We start from the raw sequence: 21,107 nt of genomic DNA, 5'->3' as shown, positions 1-21,107 counted from the left end.
AATGCTTTCAGCTTTTCACCACTGAGTATGATGTTGGCTGTGGCCTTTTTTATGTTGAGGTACATTGCATATATACTCACTTTGAATTTTTATCATAAATGGATGTTGAATTTTGTCAAAAGCCTTTTCTGCATCTATTGAGATAATCATGTGATTTTTATTCTTTGGTTTGTTAATATCATGTATCACATTAATTGATTTGTGAATACTGAGCCATCCTTAATTCCCTGGAATAGATCCCACTTGATCATGGTGTATGATCCTTTAATGTACTGTTCAATTTGGTTTGCTAATATTTTATTGAGGATTTTTGCATCTGTGTTCATCAGTGGAATTGGCCTGTAATTTTTTTGTGGTGTCTTTGCCTAGTTTTGGTATCAGGGTGATGTTGGCCTCATAGAATGAGTTCAGAAGTGTTTCTTCCTCTTCAGGTTTTTGGAATAGTTTGAGAAGAACACGTGTTAACTCTTCTTTAAATGTTTTGTAGAATTCACCTTCTAAGCTGTCTGGTCCTGGACTTTTGTTTGTTGGAAGTTTTTAAATTGCTTTGTTAATTTTCTTGCTGGTAATCAGTTTCTTTGTATTTTCTATTTCTTTCTGATTAAGTGTTGGGAGATTGTACATTTTAAGGAATTTATCCATTTCTTCTAGGCTGTCTATTTTATTGGCATGTAATTGTTTGTAGTAATCTCTTATAATCCTTTGTATTTCTGTGGTGTAGGTTGTAACTTCTCCTCTTTCATTTCTGATTTTACTGATTTAGGCCTCTCTCTTTTTTCCTTGATGAGTCTGGCTAAAAGCTTAGCAATTTTGTTTATCTCTTCAAAGAACCACCTCTTAGTTTCATTGACCTTTTCTATTTTTTTAGTCTTGTATTTATTTCTGCTCTGATATTTATTATGTCTTTCCTTCTACTAACTATGGGTTTTGTTTGTTCTTCTTTTTCTAGTTCCTTTAGATGTGACATTAGATTTTTTATTTAAAGTTTTTTTGTGTCCTGAGATAGTCTTGTATTGCTATAAACTTCCCTCTTGGAACTGCTTTTGCTGCATCCCATAGATTTTGGATTGTTGTGTTTCTATTTTCATTTTTCTGCAGGTATTTTTGATTTACTCTTTGATTTCTCCAGTGACTTATGGATGGTGTAGTTGCCCTAACAGAACTTTTGGCAAGGACAACTTAGTACAGGCATCCTGGAGCCATTTGATTTCTGCTCAGATTGTAAGTTTCTATTTCAGGACCTTATTTCTTAAAGCAGCTTCACATAAAACCTGTAATCTTCTCCAGAGACATCCTCCAGTTCATTTATGTATTCATAAAAAGTGAGTGGTCACTGGCTATTACCTGGCTTGTATAACCTGTTGTTGTGAAAAGCAAGGATGAGGTAGATGCAAATTACTGGTCAAAAATGGCCCAAATTATAGCCTAGAGACTTTAATTTATTCATTTATTTATTTTGTGGTTGTTTTCAATACTAAGGATTCATATTAAATAGTGATTAAATCTAAGATGTATATTGCTCAGAGTCAAGAAATGCAAAACAACTCTTTAAAAGAAAGGATGTTTTGGAGGGTTAACTCAGGGTTCTTCACCCCCTACTTCTCCAGTAGTTCCTGAATTGGGAATGGAACCATCAAAACTTGGTGGTCTGACCAGGGACTTTTCTCTAGCTGGTTCTGTGTGATGAAGGGAATGCAGTCTCTAAACTTCATAAAAATGGCAGTTATCTTGTGAGCATCTAAGCTGGCTTATTTGGAGCAAGGTGATTCATAAGCAGCTGGGAGCTCATCCTTTATATTCTGCTAGAGATGTGTCCCCTCAGGCTAGGTGAGCATAGACCCTTTGGGCCAATGAGGCTTGCCCGGCCCTTGTGGTTCCTTGTGGATATTTCTCTGAGTTAAGACTAGGTCTTATGGTCAGGGTCATCCTCAGACTTCTCCAGCTTCCCTCATGCAGTGTTCTTTCCCTTTTCCCTCAGCCAAATACAGTCCAGAATTCAATAGACTGGCTTTTCCTCTCCCTCCAAGCTTGCCCTCTGGGAAGAATCTGAAAGGTTTATTCATGTTAAACTATAAATTACTGGACTTCCCTGGTGGGGCAGTAATTAAGAATCTACCTGCCAACACAGGGGGACATGGGTTCGAGCTGTGGTCTGGGAAGATCCCACATTCCGTGGAGCAACTAAGCCCGTGTGCCACAACTACTGAGCCTGCACGCCACAACTACTGAGGCCCTCATGACCTAGAGCCCGCGTGCTGCAACTACTGAGCCCATGCATCACAACTACTGAAGCCTGCAAGGTCTAGGGCCCACGTGCCGCAACTACTGAGCCCACGTGCTGCAACTACTGAAGCCCACACGCCTTGAGCCCGTGCTCCTCAACAAGAGAAGCCACTGCAATGAGAAGCCTGTGCATATTAACGAAGACCCAATGCAACCAAAAAAAAAAAAGACAAAGAAATAAAGCTCTAATTGTGGAATTTCAGACATCAGCTGAGGATCTGTCTACTTCCTCAGAAATAACATCATGTTTACAATTAGAGGAATTATATACATCTGATTTGCTTGGGACAGTCCTGATTTATACCTATTACCCTTGTATATTTATTAACCAGTGTTCCCTTTCACTTTCAAAATATCTGGATGATAAATTAGTTACCTTATTTATATCCCTTTCTCTGCCTAAAGCCTGAAGAATAGGTGCAAGGCAGAATCTTCTCAAAGTTACTTCCTTGAGTTGGCCGCCCCTAATAATATCTAAGCCTTTCCCTCCTTTTTCAAATTTCATTCTCAAATTGGAAAGCACCAGGAAACAAATGACAGCATGTGGAGTATTACTTTTTTTCAGCAAGTGGTTAAATAACGTTAATAAGTCTTGGTCCTTGAATAAAATCCTAAAGGGGCACATCTTTTCAAGGCTGCTCATCAATTTAGTAATCTTGATTTCAAATATTTTCCTTTCTGCTTGTCTACGAAAACATGATTCCTCTGAGACTCCCTTTTTTGAATTATTTCCTCATATTGGCATTTTGATTGGATTGATTCCACTTTCTATTTCTAGAACTGCAGTGACTTTATTCACAGATTTTTGTCTGAAGTGTACACAATTAGAATTTGTTATAATCTTGCCTTTGGGCCCCACATCTTATCTGAGATAAGAGCTTGGAGTATCTGGCATTTGCAAAATTCATTACCAGCTAGACTAGCCTAGAGGCAAACTGGAACACCAGTTACTAGCATGAGTTACACCTGCATGCATATAAATGGCATTTTAAGAAGAAGAAAGCATAAAGCCACAAAGTCATAATGTTAATTTACAGCTGGACTGTACCTATAAAAATCATACCATGTAGGCACTTACATTTTTAGCTGTTCTAAGTTCTCCACTGGTTTTTATGAAAGTATATGTGTATTCATTTGGATTTTTATATCAAGGAAATAGTCTGACAGTTCTCTTTGCTTGTGCAGCTATTTTCCTTAAAAATTTCGTTATATATCTTACAACTTACCTTTATAAGCCAGGCCCAAAAGGATTTGTCTTGACACTTTCCTTAGCACTTTAGATTATAGAATTTCCAAATTCAAGCATGACCTAAGCATTTTCATAATTTTGCCCCTGTAACCCTCGGATTCCAATTAGTTAGAAATTAACCTATTTAATGTCCTTGGGAGCAAAGGGTTAAATCCTAGCATCAAAGTTAATTTAAAACAACAGTTGGCTTCTTGTGCAAATAGTCTCTTCCACTTAAGGACACACTCCCCCCCTTTTTTTTTTCCATTCCAAATGCCAGTTTACAATTCAGTGAGCTACTTTTCTATTTATAGTCTCCTCACCTTAAATGTAGTCCCTCAAATAGTATCAGGAGTTATTTCTAAAACACAAGAAAGGGATATCTATCTTCATACCAAAAAAAAAAAAATCTATGTTGGCCAGGAAAATTAGCTGTGGTAGTAATAGCAGAGACAATATGAAAACTATTAATGCAAATGAGAAGATATTAACAGTCTAACTCGTTCCATTAACCGAAGAACTTAGACAATGAAACAGTAACTGAGTAGAAATAAAAATGAACTTTCTATCTGAAGGAAAGGGAGGATGCATTCTAGCTAGACAGAAAGGTGATATCCAACTTTAATAATTAGAATCTCCAAACTTAAGGTTATAGTTAGAGAGATGTGCTGGTTGTGGACTAGGAAGGTGGATTACTCAGGGGAGCGGACTTTGATGGGTCTTTAGGCCTTGGCTCAGACTCAGCACAGGCCCTGAGACTCAGTTTTGTCAGGACATCTACAAGAAATCACAAGAAAGGGAATGAGCAAACAAGAATCTTCATGTGTTCATTTTTAACTTTTAATAATTTGTATCTATATATGTATATATAGATAACTATGTGTATGTGCTTGCCTGCAGGTGCTAAATTATTTATTTGGATCTCAGGTGCAGAAGGTTCAGTTAATGACATTCTTCAGTTACTGGCATGTTATCATTATCGGTCCCGCTGAGACCACTCTGTTCTATTTATATATCTATCTATCGATCCATTCATTTTTTTGATCATCATACTCTACTCCCATTCCCCATCCCCATAGGTAATTTAATGTATTTAATGTGTATCTTTTTATTTGAATGTGTTATACAAACTGTATATTATGTGCTTGTATTTTTAGTTTACATGAATAGTATTGCATTCTATATCTTTTGTCATTAAGTATTATATATTAAAGACCTATTCTTGTTGCTATATGGTACCTCTAATCCATTGCATTCAACCTGTTCACTCTCTCAGTGATGGCCACCCAGGTTACCTTCAACTCTCCAGAACCATAAACAAAGCTCTAATGAACACCCTCCTGTGCGTTCCCTAAGAGAACAGTCTAATTGATGTAAACTTGATGTCTCATTGTCTTTGTGAAATTTTGTTTAAAAATTTTCTCCCATATGGGGAGCCAGTTTTCCCAACATCTCCTAAACAACTTGTTCCTTTTACGGTGATTTGTGTTTCCACTTTTATTGCATAATAAGTTTCAATTTGGACATGGGTATGTCTCTGAGCTCTTCTCTCTGTCCAAGTGCAAGTATTTATTTCCAGTGGGAACTCTGTACTCTCAGAGAAACAATAATGCCTGTAGACTCACCAGGGGAGCTCCCTCTCCCTTCCTGGTTTCTGATTACTTGGCAGATCAAATGAAGAACCAGAAAATTTCCTGGTGAGCATGGAGTCAAGAGAAATCATTTTAAGGGATGTTTTTATGTGTACATCTAATCCAGCTGAACAATCTCTGCCCCATAGAAGAACAATTCTCTGCTGAGCCAAATCTTTGTGAATTGTGCTTATATGGCTCTTCATCTCTAGGCTCCAAACAAATCCATTCCCTTTTTTTATATAGCATACTCATTCTTCAGGCTGCCATGGTACAAGTAATCAAAGTTGAGCATGTTTAGAACAATGGCATTCCAGGTTTGCCTTCTGAGATGACTTTGGGTCACCTCAGCTACAGTTAATTCAACAGATGCAAAGTAGTATATAGCTTTGGATACAGATGGGTTGAATCTTGGTTATACTATTTCTTAGCTATGGCATACATGTTTAATGCCTTTCCCCACTTCCATTCCCCACTTACCTCCATGTCTTCCTTGCTAGATTTTCTTTTTTTTTTAAGCTGGCAATGTGTCCAGTCTCAGGGGGAATGAATTGTGTTTCTAGCCACATACAGATGTGACACTTGGAGCAGAGATGGCCATCTTGTGACCATGAGGAAATAGCCTAAGATAAAGAACTTATTTATGATGGCACATCAGATAGATGGAAAGAGTGTGTGTCCTGAAGGACATTGTAGAGCTGTTGAATCAATCCTGGAACTGCCTACCTCCAAACCTCTCACTAAGTAAACAATAAGTGTTTTTGTGGTTAAACACTTGCTATTCAGTGTATGGTCTCCAGACCAGCATTGGCATCACTTGGTTGCTTATTGAAAATGTAGAATCTCACCCTCAATTCCCAACCTACTAAATTAGAACCTGTAGTTTAACAAGATCCTAGGTGATTCTTATTCACATGAAAATCTGAGAGGCACTGGTATTAGCCACTCCTCATAAGTTTTTATTTCTTGCAGCCGAATTCATCCTAATTGACACACTGTGACATTGACCAAGTTCCCTAAAGCATCTAAACCTGTTTCTTTATCTGTAAAATAGGAGGGATAGTAATAATAATAGCACCTACCTTGTAAAAATGCTGCAATGAGTAAAGGAGTATGTAAAATGTGCTGCCCAATGTCTGGCATATAGTTCACACTCAGTGTTAGCTATCTCACTGGATTCTGCAAACATCCTTAGTGTAGATAATAAAGTTTGAGTGAAAATGCAATTCTCTGCCATTCTAGGATGGAAACTGGGTGCTTCCAGGACATCTGTAGGGCGAGGCTTTTACTGTCATTGTTGCTGCCAGGAGTATAGGACAGACTACTTCCAGTAGCTGCTTTCCTGAGAATTGACTATTGGCAACTTGTACCTACATGCAGCAGGTTTGATTTTATTTTTTAATTTCCTTAAGCTCAATAATAAAAGTCATTGTTTAGAAATGACTCGGTCTATTTAAATGCTTGGGTATGTGGTGACTGTGCAATAGGACGACTGGCTGGGACTTTAGTAAACTTGCGTATTAAGTCATCAAATGTTAAGCTGAGATCCCAGTAGACTTGATTTAGTGCAAAAAAATAATGTGTGCATGCCAAGCATGCCCTAAATGTAATGTAGTGTATCCATATCTCATAAAAATATAAGGCTCTAAAACCATTAACCTATTTACTATACTCTAAAATTAAAGTATATTTATCACAATATAAAGCATTCATTGAAATACTAAATGCCAATGGAAAAACAAAGGACCTGATGACACCTGAACTGTGCTAATCTCAGAACGTCCCTGTGAGGCTGCACTGCTTACTCTAGGCTGGAGAGGAATGTCAGGAGGATACTTTGCTCCAGACCCACCCATCCCAGGTGGTGAAAGGAAGGTGTGGGCCCAGCTGAATGTAAAGGCTCTGACAGCTCAGCAGGGCAAAGGTGCCTCAGTGAACTGCAGGAGAAATGGACAAAGTTTAAGCAAATGCTTGGTCTGCAGCTAGGTCATCAGGGCAGAGCAAGGTTTCCCAGCATAAGTTAAACTTATGACTAAGCAAAACTCAAGACTACAAACAGACAGAAAGCCAACTTACCATGCTCACCATGGTTAATCAACATGTAATGGCCTCTGGATTAGGGGGCATAGCTCTGGTGCAGGACCCAGCAAAAGCGAAGCAAGGTCTCATTCTTAGGAACTCCTGGGATATTAAGCTAAAAAATCCAAAAGCAGGACTAAGCTTTATAAACAGTGTTGGAACCCAGCCTCAGGAAGCAGTGCCCATTACCAGAACAGGGCACCTCGTGGGCATAAAGAACTGCAACTCCTTAGTTCTCCAGTGGCAGCACTGACCAAGTCCCATTCTAGATCTCAGTCAGGGAGGAAGTGGTGGAAAACACAGGAGCCAGGGGTCAGCACTACAAGAGGACCTGCTTCTTTCAAGTACTTACAGATTGGGGGGGATGACTGGTGTGTGCCAGGCTGCTTAAGTGCTTTTTATCCCAGCCCTGGATGGGTGAATATAAGGCTCTGAAGGTGATAAACAATCCAAAATCCCAATGCCTAACAGAATAATCATTTCTTATTAATCTCATAGTCCAATTTGATTGGTTGGGATGAAGTAAATGAAGTAAGTAGAAGTTTACTCCACAAGTCATTCAGGCACTCAAGCTCCAAGCACTTTTCATCTGGTGGCTCCAGCATCTTCTCAGGTATTGGCATCCTCCATTGGTTTCTCTGCATCCAACAGAAAGGACAAAAGGATAGGGAGGATCTCAAGGAAGGTATTTTATGGGCTCAGCTTGAAGGAAGATACATCATTTCTGCTTACTTTCCATTGGTGAGAATTAGTCACAAAGCACTGCCTAGTTGCAAGGGGAATGATAAATGTTTTCCAGAAGTATGTTATGGAAGAGGACACAATTTTAATAAATAGGTAGCCAGTCTGCCATGAGAGAAGAAAGCAGAGGTGGCAGCAGGAATGAGATGAGGCTTATAGGAAGTAGGTTCCCCTTTGAAAAAGTCAGTTTACTTATGGGGAAAGGCAAGAGATAATCATTTATTCATTAATTGATTTATTCATTGCTCTATTCATCCAATCAATAAAAAGTTATTAAAGATTGACTGTACTGAGCACATCAAGAAGAGTTTACTGGGCTTCCCTGGTGGTGCAGTGGTTGAGAATCTGCCTGCCAATGCAGGGGACACGGGTTCGAGCCCTGGTCTGGGAAGAGCCCACATGCCGCGGAGCAACTGGGCCCGTGAGCCACAACTACTGAGCCTGCGCGTCCTGTGCTCCGCAACAAGAGAGGCCGCAACAGTGAAAGGCCCACGCACTGCGATGAAGAGTGGCCCCCGCTTGCTGCAACTGGAGAAAGCCCTCGCACAGAAACGAAGACCCAACACAGCCAAAAATAAATAAATTAATAAATCAATTTAAAAAAAAGAAGAGTTTACTTAACAAATATTAGTAGAACACTTCTTATTGCCGAACAGTGTTCTAGGTGCTGGGAATAGAACTGCAAACAAAATCAGACAATGCCACTAACTTCTAGTTATTCATAGGTTAATGGGGAATATAGACATGGATGCAAAAAATATAATGGAAGACAGTTAATGTTATAATAGAGGTGCTATGGAAACCAAGAGGAAAATGCATCTGAATTTAACTGGGGTGGTGGAGGCCTGGAAATAATAATACAGCTAGCATTTTTCCTATGTGATAAACATTGCACTAAGGAATTTATACCCCTGATGTTATTTAATCTCACAAATATCCAATGAAGTTATTTTCCTCACTTTGTAGATGAGGAAACCAGAGCAGAGAAAGGTTAAATAACTTTTCTCAAGTTGCTTAGCTTTTAAGAGATGGAACCACATTTGAACCTGAGCCTAGCAAATTCTGAAACCCATACTCTTTCCTCTATATGTCATTCTGCATTTCATTAGGCACAAGAAGATACTGGGGCTGGATCCTGAAATAAACAGGAGCTGGCTTGATGGTTGAGGTGCCAGGACCTTTCATGTATTGTGAACAGCATGTGCAAAAGCATGAGGAGTGAAAGAACAGGTTTCATTTAAGGAAGTATTGTGAATTGGGACAGACTAAATTAAATTATTGTAAAAAACAACCCCCAAAGTTGCAGTGGTTTAAAACAACAAAAATTTATTTCTCTGACACACTGTTCCAGGCAGGTAGGCAGTGGGTTTTACTCCACATTGTTACTCAAGGATCCATGAGGCCCCTCGAGTCAGAGTGGAAAGAAGGAAATCTAGAGAATCAAGCACTGGCTTTTTTCTGCCTTGGCCTGGAAGTGACACACATCAGTTCCCCTCAAAGCCCATTGACCATATCTAGTCACATGGCTCCAACTACTTGCTATAAGCTGGGCAGAAATGGGAGAAAGTGTATGAGAGAAAATGAGTATTGTGTGAGTATTACTGTCTGCTGCATCTTGCATTTACTTAAAAAAATATTTTTTAGTTAATTTTTTAAAAATAATTAAGGTAGAATGCATCAAAGTGAAAAATTCTCATTCCCAACTTAGACCTTGGTCTGATTTTAACTTGTTTTAGGTAAATTCTCATTGGAGTATTTCTGGAGGGACTAGTTCAATTCTAGGCCAAACCAAGGTTTTGAATCTCTTTGAGCTGGTAGAGAGGTCCAAATTTTCAGATCGAACTTTCCTTATGTCCAGAACTGAACCACTATGCTCTGTGCAACACAGATTAACCTGGGCTGAACTAAACCTCTTAGCACTTGAACCAGATAAAAGTGTATTAAATTATAACTTCAGTGTATTTTATATAATTTCATTGAAAGCTTTTCTTAGAATATGACTGCATGATAAATCAGTTTTAAAATAAAAATAGCTGGATAAAAAAGAAAATAGAAATGATTTTTCAAATTTTAATGTTTATAAAATCTCTCAATAGGCTTTCTGTTTAACAGTAAACAATTGGAAAAAAATGCAAGCAATCCCATGATTATAGTTCCTTAATAATATGGAACATTAGTATATTTTGATAAAATATTTCATATTCCAAAATTGTGTGTATAAACTTTTAGTATTAGAAGGGTGAAGGGGTTAGTGAGAGGTTGGGGAGATTAATAAATTGATTATTTGTACTAAAATCTCCTGTTACCAGTCTTGTTTTTGTTTTTTTAAAAACATTTTTCTATTTATTTATTTATTTATTTTTGGCTGCGTTGGGTCTTCGTTGCTGCGCGTGGGTTTTCTCTAGTTGTGGCGAGCGGGGGTTACTCTTTGTTGTGGTGCCTGGGCTTATTGCAGTGGCTTCTCTTGTTGTGGAGCACAGGCTCTAGGTGCACAGGCCTCAGCAGTTGTGCTGCATGGGCTTAGTAGTTGTGGCTCACAGGCTCTAGAGCGCAGGCTCAGTAGTTGTGGCGCACGGGCTTAGTTGCTCCGCAGCATGTGGGATCTTCCCGGACCAGGGCTTGAACCCATGTCCCCCACATTGGCAGGTGGATTCTTAACCACTGCGCCACCAGGGAAGTCCCCTGTTACCAGTTTTGTGATTAATCCCTCAGGAGTTTTTAGATTGGTATACTTTATTCCAAATTTGTATCAAATTCTGGTTCTTAATCTTTTAACAACAGAGCACAAAACAGTTCCTAGGTATTCACCATTGGTCAGTGCTATTGTGTTCTTATTTTACAGATGAAGAAAGCAATCACCTGAAAAGTTAAATAATCTGGCCAAGGCATAGCTGGAATTTGTATCCAGGCTGACTGATGTCAGAGCCTATAGCTTTTTCCATGTTTACTTGTTCAGTAGACAAGGTGAGAGCAAGCAACAGGGTAATTGGCAAGAGGGTGAATGAAAAGTGCTCTTTATCCTATGGCCTATATTTAAACCTGGGCCATCAAGCAAATTTTCAAAGAAATGTTCTTTATTTTCCCAATCTGCTCATGCAAGAAATGTTCTTGCTGCATACCCTTGGGATCCTTTTTTAATTCCCTGAACCATTGTGGGTGGGCTGGACACATTAACAAGTCATAACATGAAATCAGCCGTGACAGGCCTTTATCTGCCCTGTCATCAGTTTCCCAAGTGTCAGAGAGGTGGCTCAATCTGAACTTCAGTTTATGTTGTCACCAACTAGAGAAAAAAAAAATGTACTGGGAATACTCTGTGCCAATCATTTCAAGATTAAACTCTAGTAATTTCTTTTTAATAACATAATTATCCCATTAGAGAAAGTACTTATAATTATAAGTTCAATTCAGTAATGGTGAATAGAATTTTTAATGGACTTTATTTTTTAGAGCAATTTTATGTTCACAGCAAAATTGAGTGGACAGTACAGAGAGTTCCCACATGCCTCATGCCTCCACACATGAATAGCCTTTCCTATTATCAACATTGCTCACCAGTGTCATACATTTGTTTTTTTTGTTTGTTTGGTTTTTTTTGGCCACATTTTGTGGCCTGTGGGATGATCAGGGATTGAACCCCGGGCCTATGGCAGTGAAAGCATGGAGTCCAAACCACTAGACCACCAGGGAATTCCCACCAGTCATACATTTGTGACAATTGATGAAACTACACTGACACATCATTATCACCCAAAGAATAGAATTTTTTTTAAATTAATTAATTAATTAATTAATTTTTGGCTGCATTGGGTCTTCGTTTCTGTGTGTGGGCTTTCTTTAGTTGCGGCAAGCGGGGGCTACTCTTCGTTGCGGTGCGCAGGCTTCTCATTGCGGTGGCTTCTCTTGTTGCAGAGCATGGGCTCTAGGTGCACGGGCTTCAGTAGTTGTGGCTCGTGGGCTCTAGAGCGCAGGCTCAGTAGCTGTGGCGCACGGGCTTAGTTGCTCTGTGGCATGTGGGATCTTCCCAGATCAGGGCTCGATCCCGTGTCCCCTGCATTGGCAGATGGATTCTTAACCACTGTGCCACCAGGGATGCCCCGAATTTTTTTACTTGAAAGATTTAGTCGTGTCATTTCAAATGACCCAACCACAGCTGATGAATTCATTGTGAATACTAAGACTAAGCATTATCAAATGTCACCTTTAGTTAGAAATACATATTTCCAGTATGATATTCAGAGATTTTCAGAAGATTTTTATTTTTTGTTTTGCAATGGCAATAGCTTTATAAATTTTTTGTTGCTGTTTTTCCTCCCTGGTTTTATTTTATTTAAAAAAATTTTTTTTGGCCATGCAGCTTGCGGGGTTTCAGTTCCCCTACCAGGAATTGAACCCAGGCCATGGCAGTGAAAGCCCGGAATTCTAACCACTAGGCCACCAGGGAACTCCCCTCCTCACTGGTTTTAAGTCCCTAGGGGCAGGAGAGAATGTATTGGCAGGACACCCAGAAAACAAGGTCTGCGTGCAGACTGACTCTAACACTGACTAACCCTGAGCCGTTCTCATTCTCATTATCATAAGGTAATCACAGTGAGAGGAAGCACTGTCTTTTCTGCTCTAATACAAGTTGGAAGAACAGAAATTCAAAGTTTTGTTTGGAACCAGCAGAAAATGTGTTAGAAATAATAACATGAAAAGTTAATAGTATTTATTGATTAAATAGCATTTATACTATGTGCCAGACACTGTGCTTAGTCCTTTGCATATGTTATCTCATTTAATTCTCACAAGCATTCTATAAGATAGGTATTATTATTATTTCCATCATAAAAATGGGTAAATAAAGGCTAAGTACCACACAGAAAGTCACACTAGACTGGTGGATTATAGTGCTGGATTTTAATCTCAAGTGTATTAGGGTAGGGTAACTGGTTTAGCAATCCCAAAATCATAGTAACGTAACACAATAAAATGTGTTTCTTGCTGGGGCAAAGTGCAGCGTGGATGGTCCTCGTCAGGTGGCTCTCTTAGGCAGCTCACCTCTAAGCAGTGACTCATGTACACAGGCCTCTTCCATTTTATGGCTTAAGCATATTGTAGCTTCAAGATCTCCCCATCATCAATCAGCCTGGAGTGACGGAAAGAGAGCATGGAAGACTGAATAGGATGTTTTAAGGTCAGACCTGGAAGTAGTGACATCACTTCTGCCCACATTCCATTGGCTAGAACTCAGTCACGTGGGAATCTAGGATGCAAGGGAACCTGCGAAATGTGATTTAGCTCCATGTTCTGGAAGGTGAGGCAACCTGTATATTGGTGAGCCCAAGAAATCTCTCCACAGCAGGTTTGTCTGACTCAGGACCCTTAACCACTAGACTCTGCTGTAACTCTAATCTCCACCCCTACTCTTTGACCAGAGGGAAAGTATCAAGTCTCTCTGAGACTTAACACTACATGAAATAAATCCATTTGGGAGTTTAAACAGCAACAAGAAATGGCATAGTGCAGCCATTATGAGCCTAGGAACTAATGCTAAATCTGATGACCTGTTTATTAACTAGGTGATCTTGGGCACATTTCTGAATTTCTGCTTTCCCTTATCTATAAATTGAAAATAATATTTTCCTTTGCATGTCTTGCAGATTGCTGTGAGAGTCAAAGGGAATAGTTTGTGTAAAAATACTTAGTAAAAGGTAAAATGATACACAAAACACAAATGTCAGAGGTTGTTGGTGTTATTATTGTTACTTCCTAAGTGTCAATATGATTGATATAGATAATAATCACTCTGTAATATCGGAGAAGAAATCACTGTGAGTTGGGCTGGTCAGGGAATGCTTTATAGGAGAGTGGAATTTGAATCTGATCTAGAAAGATGAATAAGATTTACGTAGTAGAGGAGTAAGGAAAGGGCATTCAAGGCAGGGAGTATTGGACCACCAAAGAAGTGGAAGCCAGAATGAGCAGAGTGCTCCTGAAACACTGAAAAAACTGTTTGCTCTTGGAGGCTTCTGAGATGGGGTTGGGCAGGAGCAAGTGAACTTCAGGCTGCTGCCACCTCTGCTTCACTACAGCCGTCTGTTGAGACATTTCTCCGTGGGTCACTGCCATTTCTGCAAGTCCTGTAAATGAGGCACCAACTGCACTTTGTTGCAGACTACCTTTTCAAGAATGTTTGATGGCAACAGTGTGTCCTTCTGGAGTAAATGGTAGGCATGTTTACTGCCCATTATAAAAGATTCAGGGGAGGTAGAAGCCGTCTCCAACCCAGCATCATGACTGTTCTCAGACACCTTATGAAGCCCAAAGTGATCAAAGAGAAGACCAGGAAGTTCATCCAGCACCAGTCAGGCTGATATGTCAAAATTAAGTGTAACTGGCAGAAACCCAGAGGCATTGACAACAGGGTATAGAGAAGATTCAAGTGCCAGATCTTGATGCCCAATATTGGTCATGGCAGCAACAAGAAAATGAAGCACATGCTGCCTAGTGGCTTCTAGAAGTTTCTGGTCTACAACATCAAAAAGCTGGAAGTGCTGCTGATGTTCAACAAATCTTACTGTGCTGAAATGGCTCTCATTTCCTCCAAGAACCTCAAAGGCATTGTGGAAAGAGCAGCCCAGCTGGCTGTGAGTCACTGATCGCAATGCCAGGCTGCACAGTGAAGAAAATGAACAGTTCATGTGCAAGTTTTATTTGTGTTAAATAAAACCATAAAAATTCTGCAAAGTAAGACAAAGATTTTGGCTCCCTAAGCTCAGAGTTCTTCATGTACAGGTGTTAACTGGCCCTATTCCCATTGCCCTCTGGAAACTAGGTCTCGGGGAACTGACTTAAAAAAGGCAGATGCTCTAGCTACTACTATTGCTATGAGTAATAAACCATTTTTGACTCTGACCCAGGAGTCTCATGTCTTCTACCAGCATCCATGAAACTATGACAGGCTAACTTGTTAACTTGCAAGTAGGGTAAAACTCAGATCCTTTACAGTTCTTGACAGAATCTATCTCTAGGAGGGATTTCACTGAACAGTACTACATACCAGGTGGGGTACTAAGTGCTGGGGATACAGAACCAAAAGGCACAGTTCTTGCCTGCAAGGAGCCTCCAGTGTACAAATTAGGAGCTTACTGAGCTTGGTACTAATAGAGTTTCAGAGTAGTTAAATCGCTAAGCTAGTGAATACACACAGAAAAAGGTCAAACTCAGACTAATAAAATTCTAGCCATGATTGTGACTATATCCCAACAACAGGGTGGAAACCATATGGTTTTTCAGTCCTCTGAGAACAGGTGTATTCTCTATAGATGGCAGAAGCTGAGAAACACAGAGGTACATGGAGCCTTACAGAAGGCTTTAAAACAATACCCTTCAGTCCTCAGTGCCAAGAAAGAAGGTTGCTTTTAGATGTACTCGGCCTTTCTATAACTCTTCCCTAAATAAATTGTCCTGAAGGGTGACAGTAGAAGCATCACTTTCTGGCCCAGAGATCAAAGGGTATCTCTCGTGTGGATACCTGGTGGTGTTGGTAAGGGAATTTCTAACTTTGGGATTGTATCTAGGATGGGAGAGAAGGCAGGTACTATGTTAAATGAAGGGCAGGAAAGTTGCATATAGATGGAGAAGGATCTAGAACCCTAAGGCTGTGGTCTCTGAAACAACTGGTTTCACATACAGGGCCAAAGAAACCCTGGATTTATGATAGGGGCTCTGTCAGAAAAGTGGGATTAGGACTTATGACAGGAAGGGAGTGAGGAAAACTGGCCGGCGAAGTACTTAGTTGTCTGTACATAACAGACAGTGCTAAAGGTGCTAAAGCAATTTAATAAATAAACAGGGTATTCTAGGCTCATCTGACACATTAGATACAAAGAAGTATTATATGGCATTTGGCAAAAATGAGTGCCTGACACTGACACCTAATATGTGACAGCACAAAACCAGGAGCTTTACACAATGTGGCAGGTGGGAGTTTGGTCCTTGGCACTGGAAGCAAGAATCCATTCACTCAACAAAGTGTATTGTCACTGTTCTAGGTGCTAGGGATAAAGCAGTGGACAAGATAGAGAAAAATCAGTGCCCCTATTTTGTTCTAAATGAAGTTAAATCTGGCTCTGAGCCACCTAGGTCAAAGGAGATGAGAAATTCAGGATTTGTCATGTTTACTTTAGGGGGAAGAAAATTTATTAGGGGTTTCTATACCATCCCAGGGTCCTACACATTCCATAATATTCTGAGATGGGCTCTCTGTTCTTCAGACCACATTAGCTACCACTGTTGGTTGTTCATGATCCAAGTCTTTATGGTCCCTTTTCCAGGCCACCCCAAATATTTACAGGGCCTAGGACAAGAATACAAATAGAGGTTCATATACCATATGTTAAATATCTTAAAATTATAAATCCAGCCAAAAAACTGTTAAAGAAAATAGGTTCTATCATTCTATCTTGACACATACAATATTGTTACAAGCTGGCCACCATCAGAGGCCCTGGATCCTGCTACTATGTGGGAGTACAGCACATGTCCCTGACTCTCTTGAAATCCATAAATGCATCCCCTCTAAACATGGGGAGGTGTTTCCCAAATAGTTTACTCTCTAGTGTTGGTCCACTTCTTCTCCCAACCCTTAATGTCTCCTGCCACCTGCAACAATCCAGCTGGATCACCTTCAAGACTAGACCAAAGGTTATGCTCTGAGTGTCAGACAACTTTTAATTTTGGCCCTGCAACATTAAAGCCATTAACTACTCCTGGAGGTAGACATGGTTGCTTTCCTTGGATCGGGGAGGCAGAAATACTTATAGCAGCCTGAACAAGATATAAATTAACATCTCAAACAGCTGCCCCACCAACTACATATTATCTCATTCATTTCTTTATAACAGTCTTATTAAGGAAATAAAACTGAAGCTCAGGAAGATTAAACAACTTGCTGAATGCCATAAAAGGAAAAGAACAAGAATTCAGTCTCAGAGTTGTCACCATCCACACTTCCATCTACCACACCTAAGAGCTTTGAAGAAATTCAGAAACAAATTTGTGAAACTGCCTGCCAAGGTGTACAATCTTGTGTAACTGTTCCATTCACTAGAATAGATCCTGAGATTTGTTTTTGAGACTCCAGAGTACAGTAGTCCCCCTTATCCGTAGGGATATCTTCCAAGACCCGCAGTGGATACCTGAAACCTCAGATAGTACCAAACCCTAGGTATGCTATGTTTTTTCCTATACTAACCAGTGGGTAGTGTATACTCCATGGATATGCTGGACAAAGGGATGGTTTGTGTCCCAGGTGGATGGAGCAGGATGGCACAAGATTCATCACGCTACTCAGAATGGTGCCCAATTTAAAAGTTATGAATTGTTTATTTCTGGAATTTTCCATTTAATATTTTCCTACAGTGGTTAACCACAGGTAAAATAAACCATTGATAAGGAAAGACTACTACATTATAAGGGATGCAGTGAGAGAGAAATCAGAGCCTATTAGAGGATGCATTTCTGTTATGTGATCTTGCAGCATTTTATCAAAATATCGATCAACTCATTTTGCACTACAGTTTTAGTTCCAAAAAAGCCACTAAGAAGCTCAGCAAAGAAGCCAGACATTGTCAAAAATAAAATTAGATAACTATCACTTGTAAATAAAATAAAATCGATTGTGAAATGCTGTTTGGTCAGTTCTTATTGTTTGCTGTTCTTTTGTTCCCTTATTCCTATTATCCTGCTCAGGGCAGAATGTGTCCTAAAGGGCAGGGCAGAAAGACTCCCTAGTCTTGGTTTTGTTGATGGTTTTATATTGCTCATTATGAGTTTCAAGAATATATACCCAGGGTGAAGAATAAACGTTTAAATCTTGGAAGACAAAACTTTTTTTCCCATTATTTTTATGCAAAAACTCAAGACACTATCAAATTCAGATCCTAACTGTCTCAAAGACGCCCTTTTTTAAGGGTGTAGAGGGAGTAGGATAGGGATGGGGGAAATGAAGCAAGCACAGTGCCGGTGCCGTTTCATGAAGCCCTGGCCTTGGCCTGATCCTGTGAGGAGCTCTGGAGCATAAATTATACCTCAGGGTTTATCCAGCCTTGAGGCAAAGGTTGTGGGCTTTCTATTCAGGCACCAATCAATCAATGGCTATGGTTCCCCCAGAGCAATTCTGAATTTCTGCAAATACTGACAAAGCATCTTCTTTGGAAGCAAAGCAAACATAAGTTAAGAGATAGACCCCAGAATTGATCAAAAGTGATCAAAGGGTCTGTGAGTGATACACCAACAGCGTCAGCTATGCCAGTGACCGTCTATTCTGCAGTTTGTAATTCTTTCACTATAGGTTTGACTCTTCTGATCAACAGACAAAGGGTCCATTAACAATCAGTAAGTGGTGGAGAAAGAATTCTAAGTGATTTGAATTGTTAGAGCAGCAAAGGATTTTTTTTTTAAAGTTCTGCAACAATTTATATATTTTATTTTTTTGGCCGTGCCAAGCTCTTGTGGGATCTTAGTTCCCCAACCAGGGATTGAACCCAGCCCTGGGCAGTGAGAGTCCAGAGTCCTAACCACTGGACTGCCAGGGAATTCCTGAAGGAAGTTTTTAAAATCCCCTACTCAGAATTCTAGGGGAGTCAGATTGGCAGGAATATGGTCATATATCCTTGTACAGTGCAAAAAAAAAAAAATCCCTTTAGGCAATTGATCACTAAGTATATACCACATCACCAGCCCTGTAGGGAAGGCAAATTTATCTGACTCAGTCCTTATCTTGAGATGCTTCCACTATAGTTGGGTAGATGAGGTTCACATGCATGAAACAAGTATAAGCAACATCAACACTATATAATTAAAGACTGTTGGATTCTGAGAAAAGAGAAATAGGCTTCCCTTGGCTACATTTCTTTTCAGATACTCACCGTAGGAGTGGTGAATAAGGTCAGATCAAGCCCATGCATGCATTGATTCCATCAATCTAAGTGACCTCTTTGTGCCAGATGATAAGCATGTTAGGCCTGGGGAGAGAGATGGTAAGATACTGTGATAAATACAATAATAAAGGGTGTACTTTGGGGGATTATTTGGGTGCTATTAGTATTTTTTAGTAGAAAGCTCAATTACTCTATTTCATTGAATTTAAGATGCCATGAATTTTAAGATGTGCCATTATTTTATTTAGCATTAAGAAAGAAAAAACTCTGCTAGTTAAGCAGTGTAAGACATATCCCTATTGCAGAGGTGTTATAATGTGAAATAAATGTTCACTTTAGAATTGACAAGAGACATGACTTGGCTTAATCCTCTTCCCTGACTATCCTTTGCTTTCAGAGGACAGACAGAAAAGTGCCTGCTTTTCCCTTCCTATAGTTCTTAGTGTTGTCAGTCTCTGCATTTCCTAATGAAAGAGGGAAAATGATAACAGCAAGACCTTTGATTTCTTTCTCTTACTTCTAATTAGAAATACCTCGATAGTGTAATGGAGGCCAACAACAGTATTTGAAATAGCAGCTAATATTGATCAGGTGCTTAATATGGATCCAGGACTGGGCTAATTGCTTTTTACCCATTACTTAATTCTTACTTAATCCATTGGGAAAAGGTATTAATATCTCTATTTTACTGATAGGTAAAGTGAGATTAAAAGATGGTAAGCGGCGCCTTTCCGGCTCTGCACGCGGTACCGGGGGAGAACCCTGGGGGCGCTGTGCTGCAGCCTCTTGGTCCCCGTTACCTGTTCGAGCCCTGCACTCAGGGGTCCGTCCCTTGCCGCCCCGGTACCCTTACGTCTCTCAGCCCCCGACTTTTTGCTCTGAGAGGCCCTGACCGGGCGCCGAGAGGGGGGCAGTGTCGTGTGCTACCGCCCCTCTCCCCCGAAGGCAGCGTCCTGTGCTAAAGAAAGGACTTGAGAGGAAGAACCACCGTAGGATGGTGAGCTGAAAGTGAGAACCTATAGGCAAAGTGAAAAGGGCAGCTTCCCAAGTTTATTGCTCCCTTGTATCTCCAGAGCAATTAAAACACTGGAGGTGAACTGGAAAGATCTGGAAAGACCTAGATCCCACCACCTCAGATCAGAAGAAATGTCAGCAGCAACCCCTGCTCACCAGAAGGAATCAAGAAAGGACTGCTCTCCTGCTCAAATATTTATCCTGCTCTTTTTACCATCCCAGTCATCATTGCACAGAGTTTATGTTTAGTACCAAATGCTTGTAGGGCTACCAGGTCCCATCTCTTTTTAAATTGTAATCTATTTGTATCTTTAAAGTGCTTCTCTTATAGACAATACAGGTATGCCCTGCTTTTGAAAGTTTGCTTTACCTCCTTCACTTTGATGAAAGACCTACATTGGTACCTGTTGTCGCTAAACGAAAGAAATCTGAAGAGGATTTTCACTTTTACGAAAAAAGGTGAAAACTGAAAATAGCTTTCAGTGTTTGTTTTGCAGTGAGCTGTTATAGAGGCGGTGCAAACCCTGAGCATCAAGAGTGGCACCTCAAAGCTCCTTCCCTGGGAACTACACTCAGCATCCCAGCATTAAGCCGCTATAGCTTTGAGCATCTGTGCTTTATCTTGATTTATTTTGTGCATCTATTAACAAGATGTGTCCTAAGGTAATTGCTTTTTTGCTTTACGCCATTTTGGCTTACAAAAGGTTTCACAGGAATCCTCCGCTTTTGGATAGTGGGGGAGGCCTGTATATGGTTGAGTATTGCTTTTTCATACAAATTAACAAGCTGTATCTTTTAACTGGAGTCCATTTACACTTAATGTAATTACTGATATGGTTGGATTTAAATATGTCATCTTGGTATTTGTTTTCTAATTGTTCCATCTGATCTTTAGTTTCTCCTTCTTCCTTTCCTGCCTTCTTTTGGGTGAATAGAATATTTTTAGCTATGCTTCTTTGTGTTATTTCAAATAAAAGTACTACTTATCCATAAAAAAAATAAAAAAGTAAAAAAATAAAATAAAATAAAAGATGGTAAGCAATTTGCCTGAGGTCACAAAGCTACTAAGTATCTGAGCTGAGATTGGAATGCAGGTTTGCCTACCATGCAAGTTTAAGTTTTTAACCACTATGCCTGTAGGTGACTTGATAAGACCTGATTTCCTGCAAAGGAAAAGAATTAAGACAGTTTCAGTCAGCGTTTACC

The 21,107-nt window shown here is 39.8% G+C and overlaps 1 pseudogene; it reads left to right on the top strand.

Moving 5' to 3' along the window:
• Positions 1-14,237: 14,237 nt before the first annotated feature.
• Positions 14,238-19,779, top strand: LOC118889842 (annotated as a pseudogene).
• Positions 19,780-21,107: the final 1,328 nt, after the last annotated feature.

Source organism: Balaenoptera musculus, chromosome 2 (assembly GCF_009873245.2).
Source record: "Balaenoptera musculus isolate JJ_BM4_2016_0621 chromosome 2, mBalMus1.pri.v3, whole genome shotgun sequence".
NCBI lineage: Eukaryota > Metazoa > Chordata > Mammalia > Artiodactyla > Balaenopteridae > Balaenoptera > Balaenoptera musculus.
The sequence above is the reverse complement of the archived record's forward strand: the minus strand, read 5'-3'. Positions and strand labels throughout refer to the sequence as shown.